The 18,276-nt window shown below is 44.0% G+C and overlaps 1 protein-coding gene across 5 annotated transcripts in view; it reads right to left on the bottom strand.

Annotated features, from left to right (window-relative positions):
- The window catches only part of RNF157 (ring finger protein 157), a 79,666-nt gene that overhangs the window by 27,108 nt on the left and 34,282 nt on the right, over positions 1 to 18,276 (bottom strand). The gene's annotated exons all lie outside the window — the stretch shown is intronic.

Here is an 18,276-nt window from a genome sequence, read left to right as displayed (position 1 = left end):
AGCTCTGAAGAGTCTACCCCCTCATGCTGGTCTCAGAAAACAGAACGTCCACATGAAACGCTGTGTCTTCACAGATTTTTGCTGTTTTACTTGGGAAACATACTTGAACCTATGGTACGTCTGATTGTGTGTATTCAGTGTGATCCCTGATACTTCACGTGCATGAATGTGACCCTTAAGAAAATGCATTTAATCCAGACCATCAGCTGTGCATTCAGATTGTTGCTTTGTGGGTATCGTGCAGCAACATTTTATTTTTTCACTGATACCTTAAACGTATATTCTGGTTTTTTTTTTTTTTTTGGCCATGCAGCACATCTTGCGGGATCTTAGTTCCCCGACCAAGGATCGAACCCCGGGCCCTCTGCAGTGGAAGTGTGGAGTCCTAACCACTGGACCGCCAGGGAATTCTCACCTTAAACATATATTCTTTTAAAATATATGACAGTTGGTTTTTCTGATTACAAGGCAATACACGTTTAAGAAGAAAACTTGAAAAACACAAAAAAGTACAAAGTCATCCATAATTTCACCACTCAGTGATACCAAAGTTAACATTTGCAGAATGTGTCTTTTGGGATAGGCATCCATCCACCCACCCACCTCCTCCCTCCCTCCCCCCGCTCTATTTCTCTGCACTGTTTCAAACTGTACCTACTCTTTTATTGTCTCTCTTTCACTTAGAAAGATGTGGCAAATGTTTTAAAGTCTATAATTTGACAATATAACTACACACATTAGAGACAGGGGCCTGCTTTAATCAATTCCACATTATTCAGTGTTTTCAGTTGGTTTTACTTTTTTTTTTTTTTTCCCTGATATAAATGTCGTGGTGAATGCTTTGTCCCTACATTTCTGCGTGCCTCTTTGATTATTTCCTTAAGACATTCCTAGAAGTGGAATTACTGGATCAAAGAGTAAGCATATTTTTAAGACTTTTAAAACTATTTTGCCAAATTGTTCTCCGGAAAAGCTGATTGCAACTCTGCCCTCCTGCTTGCAGCGTATCAGGAGGCTTTTATACAGGAAAGCTGAAATCCTATAGTTCAGATCCCATCTGTGGCCCATTTCTCCACACACCCCCCACCCCCTTTGCTGGGCTGTCACACTAAAAGAATTTAAAACAATTTTTAAATAAGCTTAAGCAAAAAGTAATTAGGCAGGAAAACCCAACACAAATGCTTGTCTATTCTAAAGCCAAAGTAAATGACTTTGGGATTAAAATTTTTTTCTGGAGTAGCGAAGTTAATCATATTCATTTGCACGGGTACTTGGGAGTTATCCTTAACTCCTACCTGAGTTCAAAAAAACACAGAGGTTTTCCCTTCACTCTTTGCCCTTTCCCCTCTATATCCTCCCTACCTCCGCAAAAAAAAAAGAAAAACAAAAGGAAGGCGGGGGGGGGGGGGGGAGTTAGTGTTCTTCACCTTCCGTTTAGAATATTACATTTGATGATAACTGGCAATGGAACACAAGTTATTCGCTGCTCAAGGAAAGGCATCCGTGGGATCAATTGTTTATATACATAAACTATCCTTATAGTATAATAAATCCACACTTACATTTTTAGCTCTTTACCCTCTGCCCCGCCAAAAGAAAACCATTGAAAATCTGTTTAGGAGAAACTAATCCTGTTTGTAGGCTCTTACCTACCAAAGCTTCTGCCTTAGTGGCCATTCACGTACCCAATCAGAGTCTATCGGCAACACTCAGTGCTGGGTGTAAAGAGAGATTTAAAGTGGAAAAGATAAGGTCCTGCTCTTTCAGGAAGCGGCATTATAAGGACGATGATATAGTTACACAAATAACTGTAACACTAAACAGAAATGCCACAAAAAGGGCAACGATACAGGAAGTGATCGCTTCTGGCTGAGGTAATCCAGAAGGCTTCATGGAGGAGGTGGTATTTGATCTGGACTCTTGAAAGATAAACGTAATTTGTAAATTCAGAGATGACAGGGAAGACAGAGGAGACAGCAGGAACAGAGGCAAACTAAAGAAAATACTCTGCTCTTAGAGTCGCCTCCCCTACCTCTCTAGGCCAGGTTAGCCCACCATGACTCTAAGCTTCTTCGTGATCTTCGCTTTTAAAACGATCATTTATTGAGCACTTACTAGGTGCCGGGCACTATACTAAGCTCTTTACATACATTATCTTAGTTATCCTTGGAACAATCCTGTGAGGGAGAGATGGTTGTTCCCTTTTTGCAGATAAGGACGTTGACATAGCAACAGGTTCAGTAACACCTTCCAAAGTCCCACAAGTTTTAGGGAGAAGAGTTGAGGTTTGAACACATTCTACCTCCATCTTTCTCTAAGATGCTCCTGGATACAGCTGCTTAACCTAGAGATGACGAAGGGATTGAAGTACCAGTTATTAAAAGATCTGAAAACACTAACCTATGTCTTCGTTCATCCTTTTTTCTTAGCAAGGCACTGATGAACTTTTTTGTTTGCCTACAGTACCTCTTTAACACACGCACCATTACTGTATTATATTTAGAGCAAAAAAAAGTATCTTAGTTGACTTCAGGACCAGAGATTTCACTCCTATGCTAACAGATACGTGTGACATGAAAGCAAAGTAACATCCTCTTGGGACCGAAGGAGATGAAGATCAGGACGGACTCGGGTCCAAGCACCGCCCCGAAGGAGCCGCTCACCGGTCATTCCACTGTGCTCAGAACAGCATCAATAACCGTTTCTCAGTTCACATCCACAGTTTCCACTTGCTTTCTTATGACCTTGGAACCGTAATTTTCTCAGCCCCAGTTGTACCTCACTGGGGAGTGAGTGATGACAAGAAAGGTCAGACAGAATTTATTTTTCTCAGATGCAAGCGCTCTGGCACAACTGGGCCAGTAAACGGGAAGAAGTGGCCTTTTCTGTCTTGCACACAACAGGCCGCCAGGCGCACAGATGGAGGAGGACCCACAGGCCTTCTGCAAGCCGTACCCTCACTTCTTGCCTCAAGCTCAGTATGGGCTTAGGAGACGTCTTCCCGTTTCTCAGACAACATCCTGGAGCAAATAAACTCTCACCACCTTACGAAGGACCTTAAAAACAGCCTCCAGAATTCTCTTTCACTTTTCATAATGAAGACAGGCTTATAAAGACTAATGTGCAAAGAATGAAATCGGGTCTGCTCAGGGACTTGTGGCCCAAACCTGCCGGGTCAGTAATGTGTTGACAGAGAATTAAGGCTCAGGTTCCTCCACTCTATTCATCTAAGCAGAAATGCTGCCAGAAGAAAGCCCTCTTAATGGGGTAAAATTTGGGTAACTGTTGTAATGACAGCTTGCCAATGCCCATCCATGAAAAAAGAGAACATAGGGAGACGTTTACTGAGTACTTACTACAGGCTGAGCATCATGCTGGGTTCTTTAGATTTTTTTTTCATTTTACTTTATTTCATTTATAAAATATATATAACATGAAATGTATCACCTTAGCCATTTTTAAGCACGCAGTCCAGTGGCAGCAAATGCATTCACATGTCCTGTGCTATCATCACTACCATGGAGTTCTGGTTTAGATACATTCTTACTTAATATTCTAAACACTAATAGACATGTCGGCCATGCCCATCAGACTGTAAGCTCTTGGAGGAGAGTCTGAAATGAAGGAGGACCTCAAGAAATATGTTCGTTGACTGGATAAATGAAGAATATCAGTATTAACACCCCCACTTTGCAGATAAAGAAACTGAGACTCAAAAGATTCACATAATTATTCAAGGTCTCAGGGCTAATGAGTAGCAGAACCAGGATTTGAATCCAAAAGCCACACTGTTTGTCCTGCAGCTGCCTTGGCTACAGCAGGGCAAGGCTACATGTTGTTCTGATCCCAGGAGTGTTCCAGGTACCTGAGTAGAGTGTAGAGAGAGTCTGAACGTTAAACGATCACTGCAAAAGGTACCGAATCCTGTTCAGGTTCTAGAGGCTGGTCGAAACTCTCTGGATTACACCCTTATGCTTAGGCAGCAGTACATACAAAAGCATATCTAATGCCACACTCCTTTTAAATTTTAACAGGAGTATCTAAGGTCTTCTCAGAGGAAAGCTTTCTTGGAGCACTGTACGACAAATTCCCTTTGTCTGTGAGAGCTAACAGCACCTGTAGAAAACACAAAGGTATATTCAGGGTGTGACGTCAGAGAACATCAGCAGAAGCAGGGGAGATGTTCATCACTGTTTACCTTCTGCCCAAGATGCTCCAATATGTGTTACTGATAGATATTCCTAAAGCACAGTGGTTTCTCCTCTAAATTATTTTCAAAGAACAAAGACATCTACCAATTCATTCAACACGTTCACTATGCCCTGAGCGCTATGCTAGCCTGGATTCGGTGATGGACCAGGCACACCTCTCTTAGTTCCACCTGTAAGGGGCCCACAACAGAGCTTGCATCTGGCGCCCCGCACTCAGGTACCAGCAGCGAACCGCCCCCACCACCCCGCCCCCGCCGCCCCGCCCCCGCCCAGGACCGGCCTGCTTGTGTCCGCGCTGAAATAAGCCTAAATCTCAGAATAATTTAAATCCCAAGCACCTCAAGCCCAGGATGGGGGTATAGTACCCACTCAGCCAGAGGAACTCTTTCAATGGGCCCCAGGGGGTTGGCGATCAAGGCTCATATGAATACAGAGCAAGCGCCTCTTCGACCTTTTATCCTGGTGCTCGTCAGTTTCCTTGTTAGTTTTCCTTACACCAGCAAAGTGCCACTTGGCGGCCAAATGTGGAACTGCCGGTTTAGATAGACCGGATATGGATATGGGTGTGTGTGTGTGTGTGTGTGTGTGTGTGTGTGTGTGTGTGTGTGTGTGTGTGTGTGTGTGTGTGGCGGGGTACACATACGTATATATTCATATACACATATATATATGTATGTATATATCAACCATGTATCCTAGATTTTCTAACCATTCTAATTTCAAGTGTTTTGTTAAACTACCCCCCCATGTCTGCACTCACATTTTTGCTGTAGAAAATATGGTCCCAGTGCATACGCGATAAAAGGATCTTACTTCAATTGTAAATTATTGGGTAATTCCCAGTAGTCTGTAAAAGGGCCTATAATCCTTTCATTAAAATAAATAATTAATTTCCATAAAAAGGTTCTTTTTAAGGTACATAATTTGCTAACATTTGCTATTAGATTCAGGCCTGACCATATACACACATAGCATCCTGGATTTGGCCACTGGGAACTCCCTCAGTTGGCTCCTGTGTCCTTTTGACTCGCCCCATCACCTTTTGAGCACTTCCTTACTTTCTGGCACCACAAGATATTCCAAGTTCATGTTGTGTTTTTCTGTCCCCTCCCTGGAATTGATCATGTCTCCAAGGATCCCTGGTTCCTTTTTAGAGACGTCTACCTCAGACCACCATGTATTCACTAATCTTTTACCAGTGAACACTTGCTCTGCTTCCAGTTTTCAATATTACAAACAATGATGCAATAAACATTCCCTGAAAGGAAACTTAATAGGAAAAAGGAGGGGGGGTGATGTAAAAGAAAAACAAATGAATATGACCTAATGCAGTTTTTACTTAAGAAGAAAAAAGCCCCAAATACCAAAAATCTGCCTCTGAAGAGAAAGGAAATTATTTTTAGGCAATTTATGACTAAAAGAGAAAAGTACTCATTTTACACATAGACATGTAATATTTGTGTCAGAGAAAGAAATAATAGTTAATATGGAAATCAACATCTGGGATCATATGAAGAGCTCATTTACAGCACTCATTTACATAAGCTCTTGCTTTTATAGATTTTAGGGGTTTTATATTTAAAATTCAGTTCCTTCCATTTGATGCCTGGTTATTTTCTCAGCTTTCTCTACTTCCCCTCTTCTCAGCTATGTAGTGTGTCCAAGACTTACCAGTGGATATATTTAGACTTGTGATACTTTAACATTTTCTTAGATCCACATCAGGGAGAACAGTTTACTCTGGTTGAATGATGTGAAATGAATACAAATTTGCCTATTTAACCAGCTGTAGCCCTGGGACAGACTGCATTGTGCCTGCTGTCCACCAAAACATCAATGAGCTATATTTACAGCAGTAAAACCCCTTTTCACTAATTTTCCATCCAATCCTCGTGGGGAGTCTATCACCCATGTAGAAAGGCTGGTGACCACAAAGCTGACAAGATGTGAAAAGACATTTTTTTCACTCAAATCAAAGATGTGAGGGAGATACCACGAGGGTGTCACATGATGACCTTAACTCAAAGATGCTCTGTGTTCAGGTTTGGTTACCAAAGGGATCCACTCAAGATGGCAGTCTATTTATAGTCTGTTAACTCCTCCGCTGGGTCCCCTGGCAGGGTGCACATGGGACCAATGTCCTGGCTATATGACATCACCTCTAAGGTTGATCTTTCCAAAATATTTAAACCCTACTACGAGTATGCCCAGTTAACCAGTTCTCTTTGATAACGAGAGCATGAAAGATCCACTGCAGAGAAAAGCACCCATCACAAAATCGCCCTGGTCTCTGTTAACAACCGTCACAGACCCATTTTCTCCCTCTACTTATGGTTTGGGTCTTGACTCATATCGTTCAGGAGTACTCAGACCGGGCAACAGGTTGCGGTACACTCTGACATCAAATGCACCTCCAGGGCTATGTGTGCTGCTTTGATGACAAGTGAAACCTACTCAACTTCTGGTTCCCCTGACTGAAAGCCCCTCCCATCGGGATAAAACACTACCCAATCATCCTGTACTTCTACAATAAAAGTATCTTTCTGAAGATGAGCTGCTTTTAGATACAAAGGGTTCTGCCTAACACCAGCTAATTTTAAGGAGAGTTAAAAGGGAAAAAAGTGCTTTTAGTAAAGCAGACACTGTCATCTTTTCCCTCCAGCAAGTTGGTAAATAATGACTAATGGTCAGAGAAACGACTCCTTTCAGACCAGCACCCCATTCTAGATGCCTGACTTCCAGATTTCATCTGGTCAGGAGGCTGGTAACCCAGCTCACAAGTAAGAATCCAGTTTTAAGTAAGAGATTTTGAGATGCTTAATAGTGCAGGTAAAGAATATGCCCAAAGCACCAGTATCAGCCAAAACAGGTATTTTAGTTTTGGTTTTTTTTTTTTTTTTTTTTTGCAGTACGCGGGCCTCTCACTGTTGTGGCCTCTCGCGCTGCGGAGCACAGGCTCCAGACGCGCAGACTCAGCGGCCATGGCTCACGGGCCCAGCCGCTCCGCGGCATGTGGGATCTTCCCGGACCGGGGCGCGAACCCGTGTCCCCTGCATCGGCAGGCGGACTCTCAACCACTGCGCCACCAGGGAAGCCCTAAAACAGGTATTTTAAAATACACAACAATAAAGCAGAAACTAACACACCATTGTAAAGCAATTATACTCCAATAAAGATGTTAAAAAAATTTAAAAATAATTAAAACAATAAAATACACAACAAATATATTTTTTCCAAAGAAGCATATGAATGTTCTAATGCCACCAAGTATTAGTTTTCCAGTCATTTTATTTAACAGAGGTGTTTTCGGTAGGCCAGTTATTAAGAAGAGCAAGTGGACCGAAGTCTTCCTCAGTCTATATTTTAAAAACTAAAAACTGTAAGCTGGTCTTCAAGTTGAAAAACTCCAAGCTGCCCACCTGTGCCCCTCCTGAAATATACTGACCCTAAAACTATCTCTGTAAGAGCCAAGATCAATTACAAGAGTTTCAAGTCTCCATCTCTCATATTTCTGGAAGGAAATATGCTCTGAGGGACTTCCCTGGTGGTCCAGCGGTAAAGAATCCACCTTACAATGCAGGGGACGGGGGTTTGATCCCTGGTCAGGGAACTAAGATCCCACATGCCATAGGCAACTAAGCCCATGCGCCACAACTACTGAGCTCATGCGCCTCAACTAGAGCCCACGTGCCGCAAACTACATAGCCCACGTGCTTTGGAACCCGTGCACCACAACTAGAGAAGAGAAAAACCCGCACGCCACAACTAGAGAGAAGCCCGTGCACCAGAACGAAGAGCCCGCACGGCTCAACGAAGATCCCGCGTGCCGCAGCTGAGACCCAATGCAGCCAAAAATAAATTAAATAAATAAATAATAAATAAATCTTTAAAAAAATATGCTGAAGTCTGCTATGTTAGGAATCTCAGCTTCAGAAAAAGAATAGTATGAAATACAGAAACATTTAAGTTTATAAGCCAATCAAATACAGAATTCTAAGCCCAGGTAAGGTCAGTTTCTTTGGCTAAGCTACCTATTTGCAGATACAGCCCTAGGCCCAGGAAGAAGGCCATTAGTAATTCAAAAACCCTAATGAGATTTTATTTTGGTTAGCTCATCATGAGATATGGAAACCCCATATAATTAGAACAAAATAGCATAAAATAAAAACCTGTATGTTATAAAGCAGAAACTAACACACCGTTGTAAAGCAATTATACTCCAATAAAGATGTAAAAAAAAAAAAAAAGACCCAACACAGTCAAAAAATAAATAAAAATAATTACTGTTGTTTATAAACAAAAACAAAAAAACCCTATAGCATATGTATGATAGTTTTAATTTCTAAATTGTTAATACTAAGATCTGTAGGGACTTCCCTGGTGGTCCAGTGGTTGAGAATCCGCCTTCCAATGCAGGGGACAGGGGTTCGATCCCTGGTCGGGGAGCTAGGATTCCACATGCTGCAGGGCAACTAAGCCAGCACCCCACAACTCCAGAGCCAACGCGCCACAACTAGAGAGAAGCCCACACGCCTCAATGAAAGATCCCGCGTGCCACAACTAAGACCCAATGCAGCCAAAAATAAATAAATAAATATTTAATTTAAAAAAAGATCTGTAATTTGCAGCGAATTTAACAAGGTAACAATCTGTTTCACTTTGCCCTGCTAAGCTTCCAAAAGTCTTGAGAGCTCTGATTATTCTTCACTCACTCCTTAATAGCAGTGCGTAGGACTGGTTAAGAATCCACCTGCCTGTACGGGGGACACAGGTTTGAGCCCTGGTCCGGGAAGATCCCACATGTCAGGGAGCAGCTAAGCCTGTGCGCCACAACTACTGAGCCTGTGCTCTAGAGCCCGCGAGCCACAACTTCTGAGCCCGCACGCCACAACTGCTGAAGCCTGCGTGCCTAGAGCCTGTGCTCTGCAACAAGAGAAGCCGCCGCAATGAGAAGCCCGCGCACCGCAATGAAGAGTAGGCCCTGCTCGCCGCAACTAGAGGAAGCCCACACGCAGCAACAAAGACCCAATGCAGCCAAAAATAAATTAAACAAATAGCAGTGAGTAGCCAAGGTTATATAAACCAACTGAACTAATTTCTTTGGTTTACATATTAAATATATATTAAATATATTAAAGTCTAAGCTCACTTAAAGTCTGTCTGTAATGAAATCTAGAGCTAGAAGTATAACTCTTATGTTCTAGATGGTGAATCTCAGAGACAAAATACAAGTATTTACAATATATCATGCACAGAGTCCAATCCCAAGGTTGATTCACATCACTGGCTTCTCTCTCATCCTGTGTTCCATCCTCATCCCTTCCTTGACCTCCTACCTGACATCTCTGTATCCCTCCACCAGTCATCTATCACCTCTCAGTCCATCCTTGTAAGTCTTCACTCCTTTAACCACATCCTTCAACACCTCCAATTTTCCTATTCTCAGCCAACACTTCTCTATGGCTCTTCCTCTTTTTACTGATTTCCTGCATGCTATTAAGACCCTGGGCTTCTGAGCATCTTTAAAGGCTTGTCAGAAGTGATTCCAGTTCATCAAGAAAAAAACAGGTGTCCTAGCATTAACCATAAGCTTTCTGAGACTAAAAGGAGCCAAGTTCCAAGTTTAAACGTAGTGCAAAACACAGGTGGCAAAACGGATAATGATTTCCCAAGAAGCAATACGTGGTCATATCTCCTAACACACTTGGTCTGGCTCCTAGGTTTACAATTCTCAGCCTGGCCAATTCAAAGATTCTTTAAGCACTACTTAATAATCTGCCAAGAAAGCACAGCCCCAGGATTAAGTGGGAAGTTCAGCAAGAGGATTTAGTGACTGGCTTCTAAACAAATCAATTATGGAAAAGGAAAGATTTGTAGTGGGTAAACCTGACAGACACCACCATCACTAAGCGATCAAGGTTGCCATCACTGGGAGTATGTCATGAACTGTTATGTGCCTCTGATATGATGTAATAAGGGCACTTACCTCTGTGGTATTCTTTCCGCAAATCCATAACCCTCGTCTAATCGCAAGAAAACATCAGAAAACCCAAACTGATGGGAGTTCTACAAAATATCTAACTAGTACATCTCAAAACTGTCATGGTCATGAAAAACAAGGAAAAACTGAGAAACTGTTAAAGATTGGAAGAAATGAAGGAGATGTGACAACCAAAGGTAACTGGGACTAAAAAAAGACATTAGTGGAAACACCAGTGTAGTCCTAATAAAATCTGTAGTTTTGAAAAATAGTAATGTACCTATGCTAATTTTTAGTTTGGATACATGCTCCATGGTTGTGTAAGACGTTAACATCAGAGATAGCTGGGTGGAGGGAATATGGGAATTCCCTACTACCTTTGTAATTCTTCTGTTAAGTATTTAAAAAAAAAAAAAAAGTTCAGCAAGAGAAGTGCTGAGAGGAAATGGAGAGCAAAGGATCCCAAAGTGGAAGGTGTAGGTCTTGGCCCTTGTATTAGTGGTCGTGCAATTTTACACAAATTGCTGTACCCTACTAAGTCTATTTCCTCACGAGTAAAATGTGCTTCATAATAGCTACCTTATAATTTGTGAGATTAAAGGTTGTATTAGGGACTTCCCTGGTGGCACAGTGGTTAAGAATGCCTGCCAATGCAGGGAACACGGGTTCAAGCCCTGGTCCGGGAAGATCCCACATGCCGCGGAGCAACTAAGCCCGCAAGCCACAACTACTGAGCCCTCCCGCCACAACTACTGAAGCCCGCGTGCCTAGAGCCCATGCTCCGCAACAAAGAGAAGCCACCGCAGTGAGAAGCCCACGCACCGCAACGAAGAGTAGCCCCCGCTCGCCACAACTAGAGAAAGCCCGCACTGCAACGAAGCAGCCAATAAATAAATAAAAATAAAAATAAAGGTTGTATTAGTCCAGTCAGGAAAACAAACCACACCAGGTATTTTAACAGAGAATTTAATCGAACTGGTTAAACAGGCAGGCACCGGAGAACCAAAACACAAAAAGGGGACACCGAGCTGACACAGAGTCACCTCAGGAAGCGGCAACAACCCCTGGGGCTGAGGGAATCAAGGGGAGAGGTGGGGGCTATCAGCCTAGAGGCCCCCTGGGGGTGGGACTCTGGTCTCTGGGTACCACCCTTTCTCTTCCTCCAGCCCTGCAGACTCTCTGGCGCCCTCTGTTGGCAGAGCCTGGAAATGGAGAAACGTGGCCGAAGAGTCCCTGCCCCAGCATTACGCAGCCCAGGTTAGAGGGTGGTTTGGGGCTGGGAGACAACAGCTGAACTGTTAACTGTGAAACAACTTTGTAGACTGTAAATGTTACCCACTGGTTCTTATTATTTTCATTACTTCTATTAAGTGCCTGAGCTAACTCTCCCTCTTTTTTTTTTTTTTTTTTTGCCACGCCACGCATCTTGCGGGGATCTCAGTTCCCCGACCAGGGGGTCGAACCCGTGACCCCTGCAGTGGAAGCACGGAGTCTTAACCACTGGACCCCCCCAGGGAAGCCCTCTCCCCTTCTTTCTTTAAAAAATATTTAACAGTATGGATTAACAGAGGATATGCACCTTTGGTGTTAAAAGTATTTAAATTTTTAATAAATGGAAAATATGGGACTACATTCTATTCTATAATTATAGCAACCTTTACCACAAAGCTCGCTTTGTCAGAGCTGTCTTCTAAAGATAAAGCATATGCCTGATTCATTTCTGTAATAGTCAGGGCTACTATTTTAGTTGAGTGAAATAAGTGTGTTGCTCAGGGATGCTATTTACATGTAACCGGGCTATTTGACCCAGAAGTCTTTGACTTGTATAGACTTTTGTAAGAACATTTTCATTACAATTTAAGGCCATTATGCATCTCTTTAAAAGCTGAAAAAGTTAACCAAATTTTTCTTTGAAATGCAACACCAATACATATAGTTTCCCGTAAGCCGGGGCGGACCCTGAAAACAGGAAACAGAGGTGAGAGCGTGCACACTTAGTTTCAGTAGGTTTCAAAGAAATCTCGAGGAACTTCCTACAACACAGATGCTTTAGTTTCACTGTTGAAAACCGCAGCAGTTCTTTACGCCCTGGTTTGTTAAGAAACACAGCCTTAAGCAACAAACCAAAAGTTCAAGTGTTTAGCAGCACTTTCCAAGTCAGCAAAACTTAGGTCACAGAGCAAAGTTCCTTTCTCAGAGCTTCTGGAAGCTCTGTCTACACTTCATTTATCACTTCCCTCTTTGTGTGTCTGAGCTTCCCGCGAGGTTATAAGCTGGAGGGCAAAGTCTAGGTCTGAGATATCTTTGTATCACCCACAGTGATTAGACCAGCACGCATAAAAGATAAAACTAGGTATGTGTAGACTGAACATATGAATCAGGTCTTCAGAAGAGCACAGCGTGTGCCCATGGTGACCATCCGGGTTGTGCATATTTGCCCCGAACGGCAGGTTGGCACAATTAGTACTCACAAAATAACTAAACAACAGATGCCATGGGTTTTTTGTTTTTTATTTTATGACCTTGTTATTGAAGCATAGTTGATTTACAATGCTGTGCCAATCTCTGTACAGCAGAGTGGCTCCGTTTTATGCATGTGGACAATCGTTTCTTAATATTCTTTTCCATTATGGTTCTTCCCTGCTGCTGGGGTACTAGGAGGGACCCTCTGGCTGAGGGCTGCTGATGCAGAAGCAGTGCCGCCCCGCCCCCCGCCACCCCTCCCCGCTACTGCCACGTGCACACACGGCGTCTGGGGCACACGTCCACTGCCTCTTGTTGGTACGTGGCCATAAGCAGGGGCTCCCTGGGCCACATGGACACCAGGCCACAGAGAGCACTGGCATGTCTGTGAATCACTCCTTCTTTCCAAGACATTCCTTTTTTTTTTTTTTTTTAAAGTCAGGTTTATCGAGGTGTAATTTACAGCCAGTAAAATTCGCCCGTTTTAGTGTACAGTTCTATGAATTTTGACAAACGCATACAGCTCTGTAACCACCATTGTAATCAAGGTACAGCACACTTCCATCCCCCCGCAATGTTCCTTCATTCCCTTCTGCAGCCAACCCCTCCCTGCACCCAGCAGTGCCTAGCAACCATTCATCTGTTTCCCATCCCCACAGTTTTGTCCTTTCCAGAATGACAAGACACATTCTTTCCATGCTTAAATAAAATAGCCAAAGGCCTCACTGAACTCTGCACAGATCACCGTATGTTCAGCTGCCCTATGAGCCCCTCGTGTATATCTGGAGGGGAGAACACAGGGTCTGGTGGGTGCAAAGGGCAGCAACATTCGCTGCAGTGTGGATGACTTCACAAGCTCTACAGAGCGCAGGACGCGTCTTCGTGAGCTGTGAAGCAGCTCTTCTACATCCAAAGACAAAGACCTCTTATTTTAAACTGTCTCTCTATGAAATATCCGGGTTCCTTCTTCCATGATCGTATGGTACAAGACACAACCAGATTTCCTTCTGGTTTGGTTGAGCTTTTGGTATTAAAAGAAAACATAAATTACTGTAGCTGAAATAGAATATAGATTAATAAGAAAATTCTGGTAAGCTAAAAAGCTTGAGTTCCAGTAGAATGTCCTTCCAGCCTATCAGATTTGGCTTGACCGCACAGTGAGTTATTTTGTGCCTAGCAAAATACTGAACTTTTACTGAGTTCTTTAAGAATCACTCAAGAGTTTCCTACACAACTTCAGGCTAACATGAAGCGGAGTACAAAGAACGTATAAATGCAAAAAAAGGGACAATTTCGAGTCCCCTGGCAAATTGAGAGCGAGGGAAATTGCAAATTACCTTCTAGCACAATACAAGGTCACATTACAGCTTTTTTTTTTAATTAAAAATTTTTACGCACAGAAAATCCTTGCCCTATCATTTCAAAGCCCCAAATATACTGCTTACTCATTCCCTCTCTACTCTATGTAATAAATTATTTTATATTATATCTTATATTTCATATTAGATATATAAGGGGTTAGCTATCAAATTTTGAGATGTATAGGGCTTCCCTGGTGGCGCAGTGGTTAAGAATCGCCTGCCAATGCAGGGGACGCAGGTTCGAGCCCTGGCCCGGGAAGATCCCACATGCTGTGGAGCAACTAAGCCCATGTGCCACAACTACTGAGCCTGTGCTCTAGAGCTCGAGCGCCACAACTACCGAGCCCGCATGCCACAACTACTGAAGCCCGTGCGCCTAGAGCCCATGCTCTGCAACAAGAGAAGCCACCGCAATGAGAAGCCCACGCACTGCAACGAAGAGTAGCCCCCGCTCACCGCAACTAAAGCCCGCGTGCAGCAATAAAGACCCAATGCAGCCAAAAACAAAAATAAATAAATTTATTAAACAATTTGAGATGTAGTTTGAAGAAATGATAGAGAATTTAAAGTCAAACAGTGCTTCCCAGCTCCCATCAGCACAGATTTGAAAATGTGAAGAAATGAATGCAAAGGTTTAGGACAGACCTCCCAGCGCCCACAACAGATTAAACACTTGTACTGACTTCTGCTCCCTCTGAATTCCCACTGAAATGACAGCAAAGGGATTGAAAGAGAAGAAAAAAAGTGTAAAACCACAAGAACAGAGAGAATGGGAGAGGAAATAAACAATTGGAAGCTGTATCACACACAGACAAGTGGAAACTGATTTAGGAGAACAGAAAAGGCTGAAATTCGAAACGGCAGAAACATATTTATGTCCAGAATCCCAGAAAGGCTTAGGAATTGGAGGCAGCAGGTCGTCATAAAAGCGGGGTACACTGAGGTTTGAAAGAGGAGACTGGGAAGGTCTGAATGAAGAGCATTTCGACTCTGAGATCTTTCCCCAGATGCCAGGTGGCCAGGAGGCCACCTGTCCCCTCTCTAAGAGAAGACGTTTACCAATCAGAGGATTTGACAGTCCCAGGGACACCGGGCACAACCAAGGGCAAGGGAGCTCTTTGAAAACACGGGCCTAAGTCAAGGTCTCCATACGGAGGCTTGCTGAGACCACACAGCCCCTTCCCCGCTCATCTCCTGGAACCCGGCCGCAGATTTTCAACCCCTTCCCCTCTGTCCCCCACCCCCAGGCTGGACATGAGTGGATTCTTCACTGGAGAAACTAGTTACCGTCGCTTGATTTATGACAAAGGCGATCCTGCAGTGCCGTGAGAAATGATGGATGGTCTTTTCCACGGTCGGTGCTGGGTCAATTTAAACAAAAGAAAAAGGAGGAAAAGAACCTTGGTCCCTACTTCACAGCACACCCCAAAATCAATTCCAGATGGATGACAAGCCTAAGTGTGAAAGGTTAAACAAAGCTATTAGAGGAAAACCAAAGCATCTTCATGATTTTGGTATTTGAAAGATTTCTTAAATAGGATACAAAAAGTGCTACCATATAAGAAAAAAACTGATAAATTGGACTATATTAACATTTAGAACTTCTGTTCAACTAAAGATACTGGGAAGAGAGTGAAAAGGCATAATCTTCAAAGTTGCTAAGAGACTAGATCTTAAATGTTCTCACCACAAAAAAGAAATAATAATTACGGGCCCTGATGCTGGTGTTAGCTAACACGTTGGCAGTAATCATATTGCAATAAATAAATTTATCAAATCAACACATTGTACACCTCACACTAAATTAATTAGTATTCATTTTTTATTTTTGGCTACGCTGTGCAGCTTGTGGGATCTCAGCTCCCCAACCAGGGATTGAACCCGGGCCACAGCAGTGAAAGCACTGAGTCCTAACCACTGGTCCGCCAGGGAACTCCATAAATAAATTATTTTTAAAAAGAGAGAGTGAAAAGCAAGCAGAGCCTAGGAGAAGATATTTGCAATATATTTACCTGAGAAAGGACTCATGTTTTTCTTATTATTTCCTCACTAAGAAAGAAAAAGCGGCTCAGCTAAGAGAAGAGATTTGAACTGACACTTCGCAAAGGAGGGATCCAAACGGCCAATAAATATATGTAAAGGTGCTCAACCTCATGAGTCATCAGGAAAATGGAAGTTAATTCTGCACTCCCACCAGAAGGGCTATGATGAAAAAGATGCAAAATGCTAGGTGCTGGGGACTCCAAACACTCCTGATAGGAGTACAATTAGTATCGTTGCTTTGGAAAACTGTTTGGCAGTAACTTCTACAGTATGCTGTGCGCCCCAGCAATGCCAACTGTGGGCGTACTCCTACACATACGCGTACACATGCTGAACAAAATACACACAACATTGCGTTCGTTTGGGTAGTGAGTACGTTCGTTGTTCAATAAAGTCCTTCGTGAACGTGAACACTGTCTCAGTTTCACTTAAAACCGAACGAGCTTTTTGGCCAACCCAATAGAAGGTTCACGACAGCACGGCGAGGGGTACAAAAGGCCAGCCCCCTGTCCTCGAGATGGGGGGATTCTGCGGTGCAAGCTGTACTCCAGAGCTTTCCCGAAGGGCCAGGCTGGAGCAAGTCTGTGCCAAGACCACACTGCTGCTTAGTTTTGCTCCCCTGCCCCATCTGGCTTCCGTTACGCCCCTTCTCCAAAGAGCACTTCTTCAATAAAGAGTTTTCACAACAATCTCCAGCGCAGGTTTGCTTCCAGAGTCTGCCTTAGACCAGGTGGCATCAGAAGTTGCCTACGGAAGTGGATTCAGCAGGTGGGATTCTGGGGGTGGGTCGCTTACCAGCCAGATGGCAACATGGACCCATCCGTGGGGTGACGGCCCCTGGGGTGCTGTAGTAGTGCGACCCGTGGCTGGGGACGCACTGACTGGTTTAGCGTCTCTGGTACAGGAGGTGCGGAAGAAATGGTCACGAGAAGGACTGTGGAACTGGGCGGCTGTCGTTAAGAGCCGTCTGCCCAGTGAAAACGGAAAAAGACAGTCTCGGATACAACAACCGGCTACTTGAAGCCAAGTAAGACAGTCAGCCAGCCTAAAGACACTAACCTCCCTCAGGCTCAGGACCTGATGCTAAGAGGTGGCAGCTCTAAGAAGGCTGAACTCAGCCCAGGCAAGTCTCCTACGTCAAAGTCAGGGCCCTGTTGGAAAGGGTGAACTCTAAGGCCTGAGATGGGGATGTCTGTATCTATTTACTTGAGAACTGCGAACCCCAGATTCTCTGGGCCCGCAAAGTGGAAAATAGAGGAATCCCCCTTGCTTGAAGACCACGGCAGCAGTCTCGAACAAGACAAGCCTCTTACAGGACACCGCTTGCCCTACAGTGGACTGCCCCCATCTTCCTCCTGGCTGCATCACTCAGTCGGGGCCAGCTGGGCCGGCTAAGAGAGGAGGGGTTATTATTCCAAACATCCCAGGGCACCGGGCTGACGCACGTGTTGGCAGGAGCTGGAAGGATGTGTGGGTCCTGAGGGTGCTGGTCATGGGTGTGGCCTATAGAGCAGAATGAGGAGGAGCTGCTGATCCGAGGACATCCTCCCATGACTCAAAATTAACACCCTGGCCAAGGCCTGGGTCTCATAGGTGCTGGGGGAGGGGGCCTCTTAGGAGCTTGGAAGAGCAATGGACCACACTAAGTGATTCCAGAACTGGCACAGACGTCTTTGGAAGCAAAGACCAAAAGGTTTGGAGGAGCCACCACACTAGAATGGGTCTGCCACAAAAAGCAGGGAAACCCATGAGCTGGCCGTACCCTTTGGGAGGGCCCGGGAGATACAGCCTGAGTACCAAAGCCTAGACTCTGCCTCTTATGTTGGTTACCAGCACTGATTCTGCCTCACGGATCAGGGCCCTCTTCATTATTCTGGCTGCAACCTGAGATCAGACCTCATCAGATCTCATCTGGACAACTGTAATAATAATAGTCTCTTAATTGATTTTCTACATTGTCGTCTGAGTGATCTTTCAAAATGTATATTAAATGACTCCCAGTTTATACCCCATGAATGGTTCCCCATGCCTACAGGATAAACGTCCAAAGTTTGCAGGAAGGCACACAAGGCCCCTTGGTCTAGGACAGGATCCACAGCCTTATCTCTTGCTGTGTCTCCCCTGCACCCTCTGGACCCTATACTTTAATTTTATTGAATCACCTGTAGTGCAGAGCTGTCACCTTGGTTAGATGCTTCTGTGCCTTTGCTCTTCGGCT

Source organism: Delphinapterus leucas, chromosome 19, assembly GCF_059928025.1.
Source record: "Delphinapterus leucas isolate spDelLeu-1000000601 "Yukka" chromosome 19, BTC_Dleu_Yukka2, whole genome shotgun sequence".
Classification (NCBI taxonomy): Eukaryota; Metazoa; Chordata; class Mammalia; order Artiodactyla; family Monodontidae; genus Delphinapterus; species Delphinapterus leucas.
Note: the sequence above shows the minus strand (reverse complement) of the source record. Positions and strands in the feature narration are given on the sequence as shown.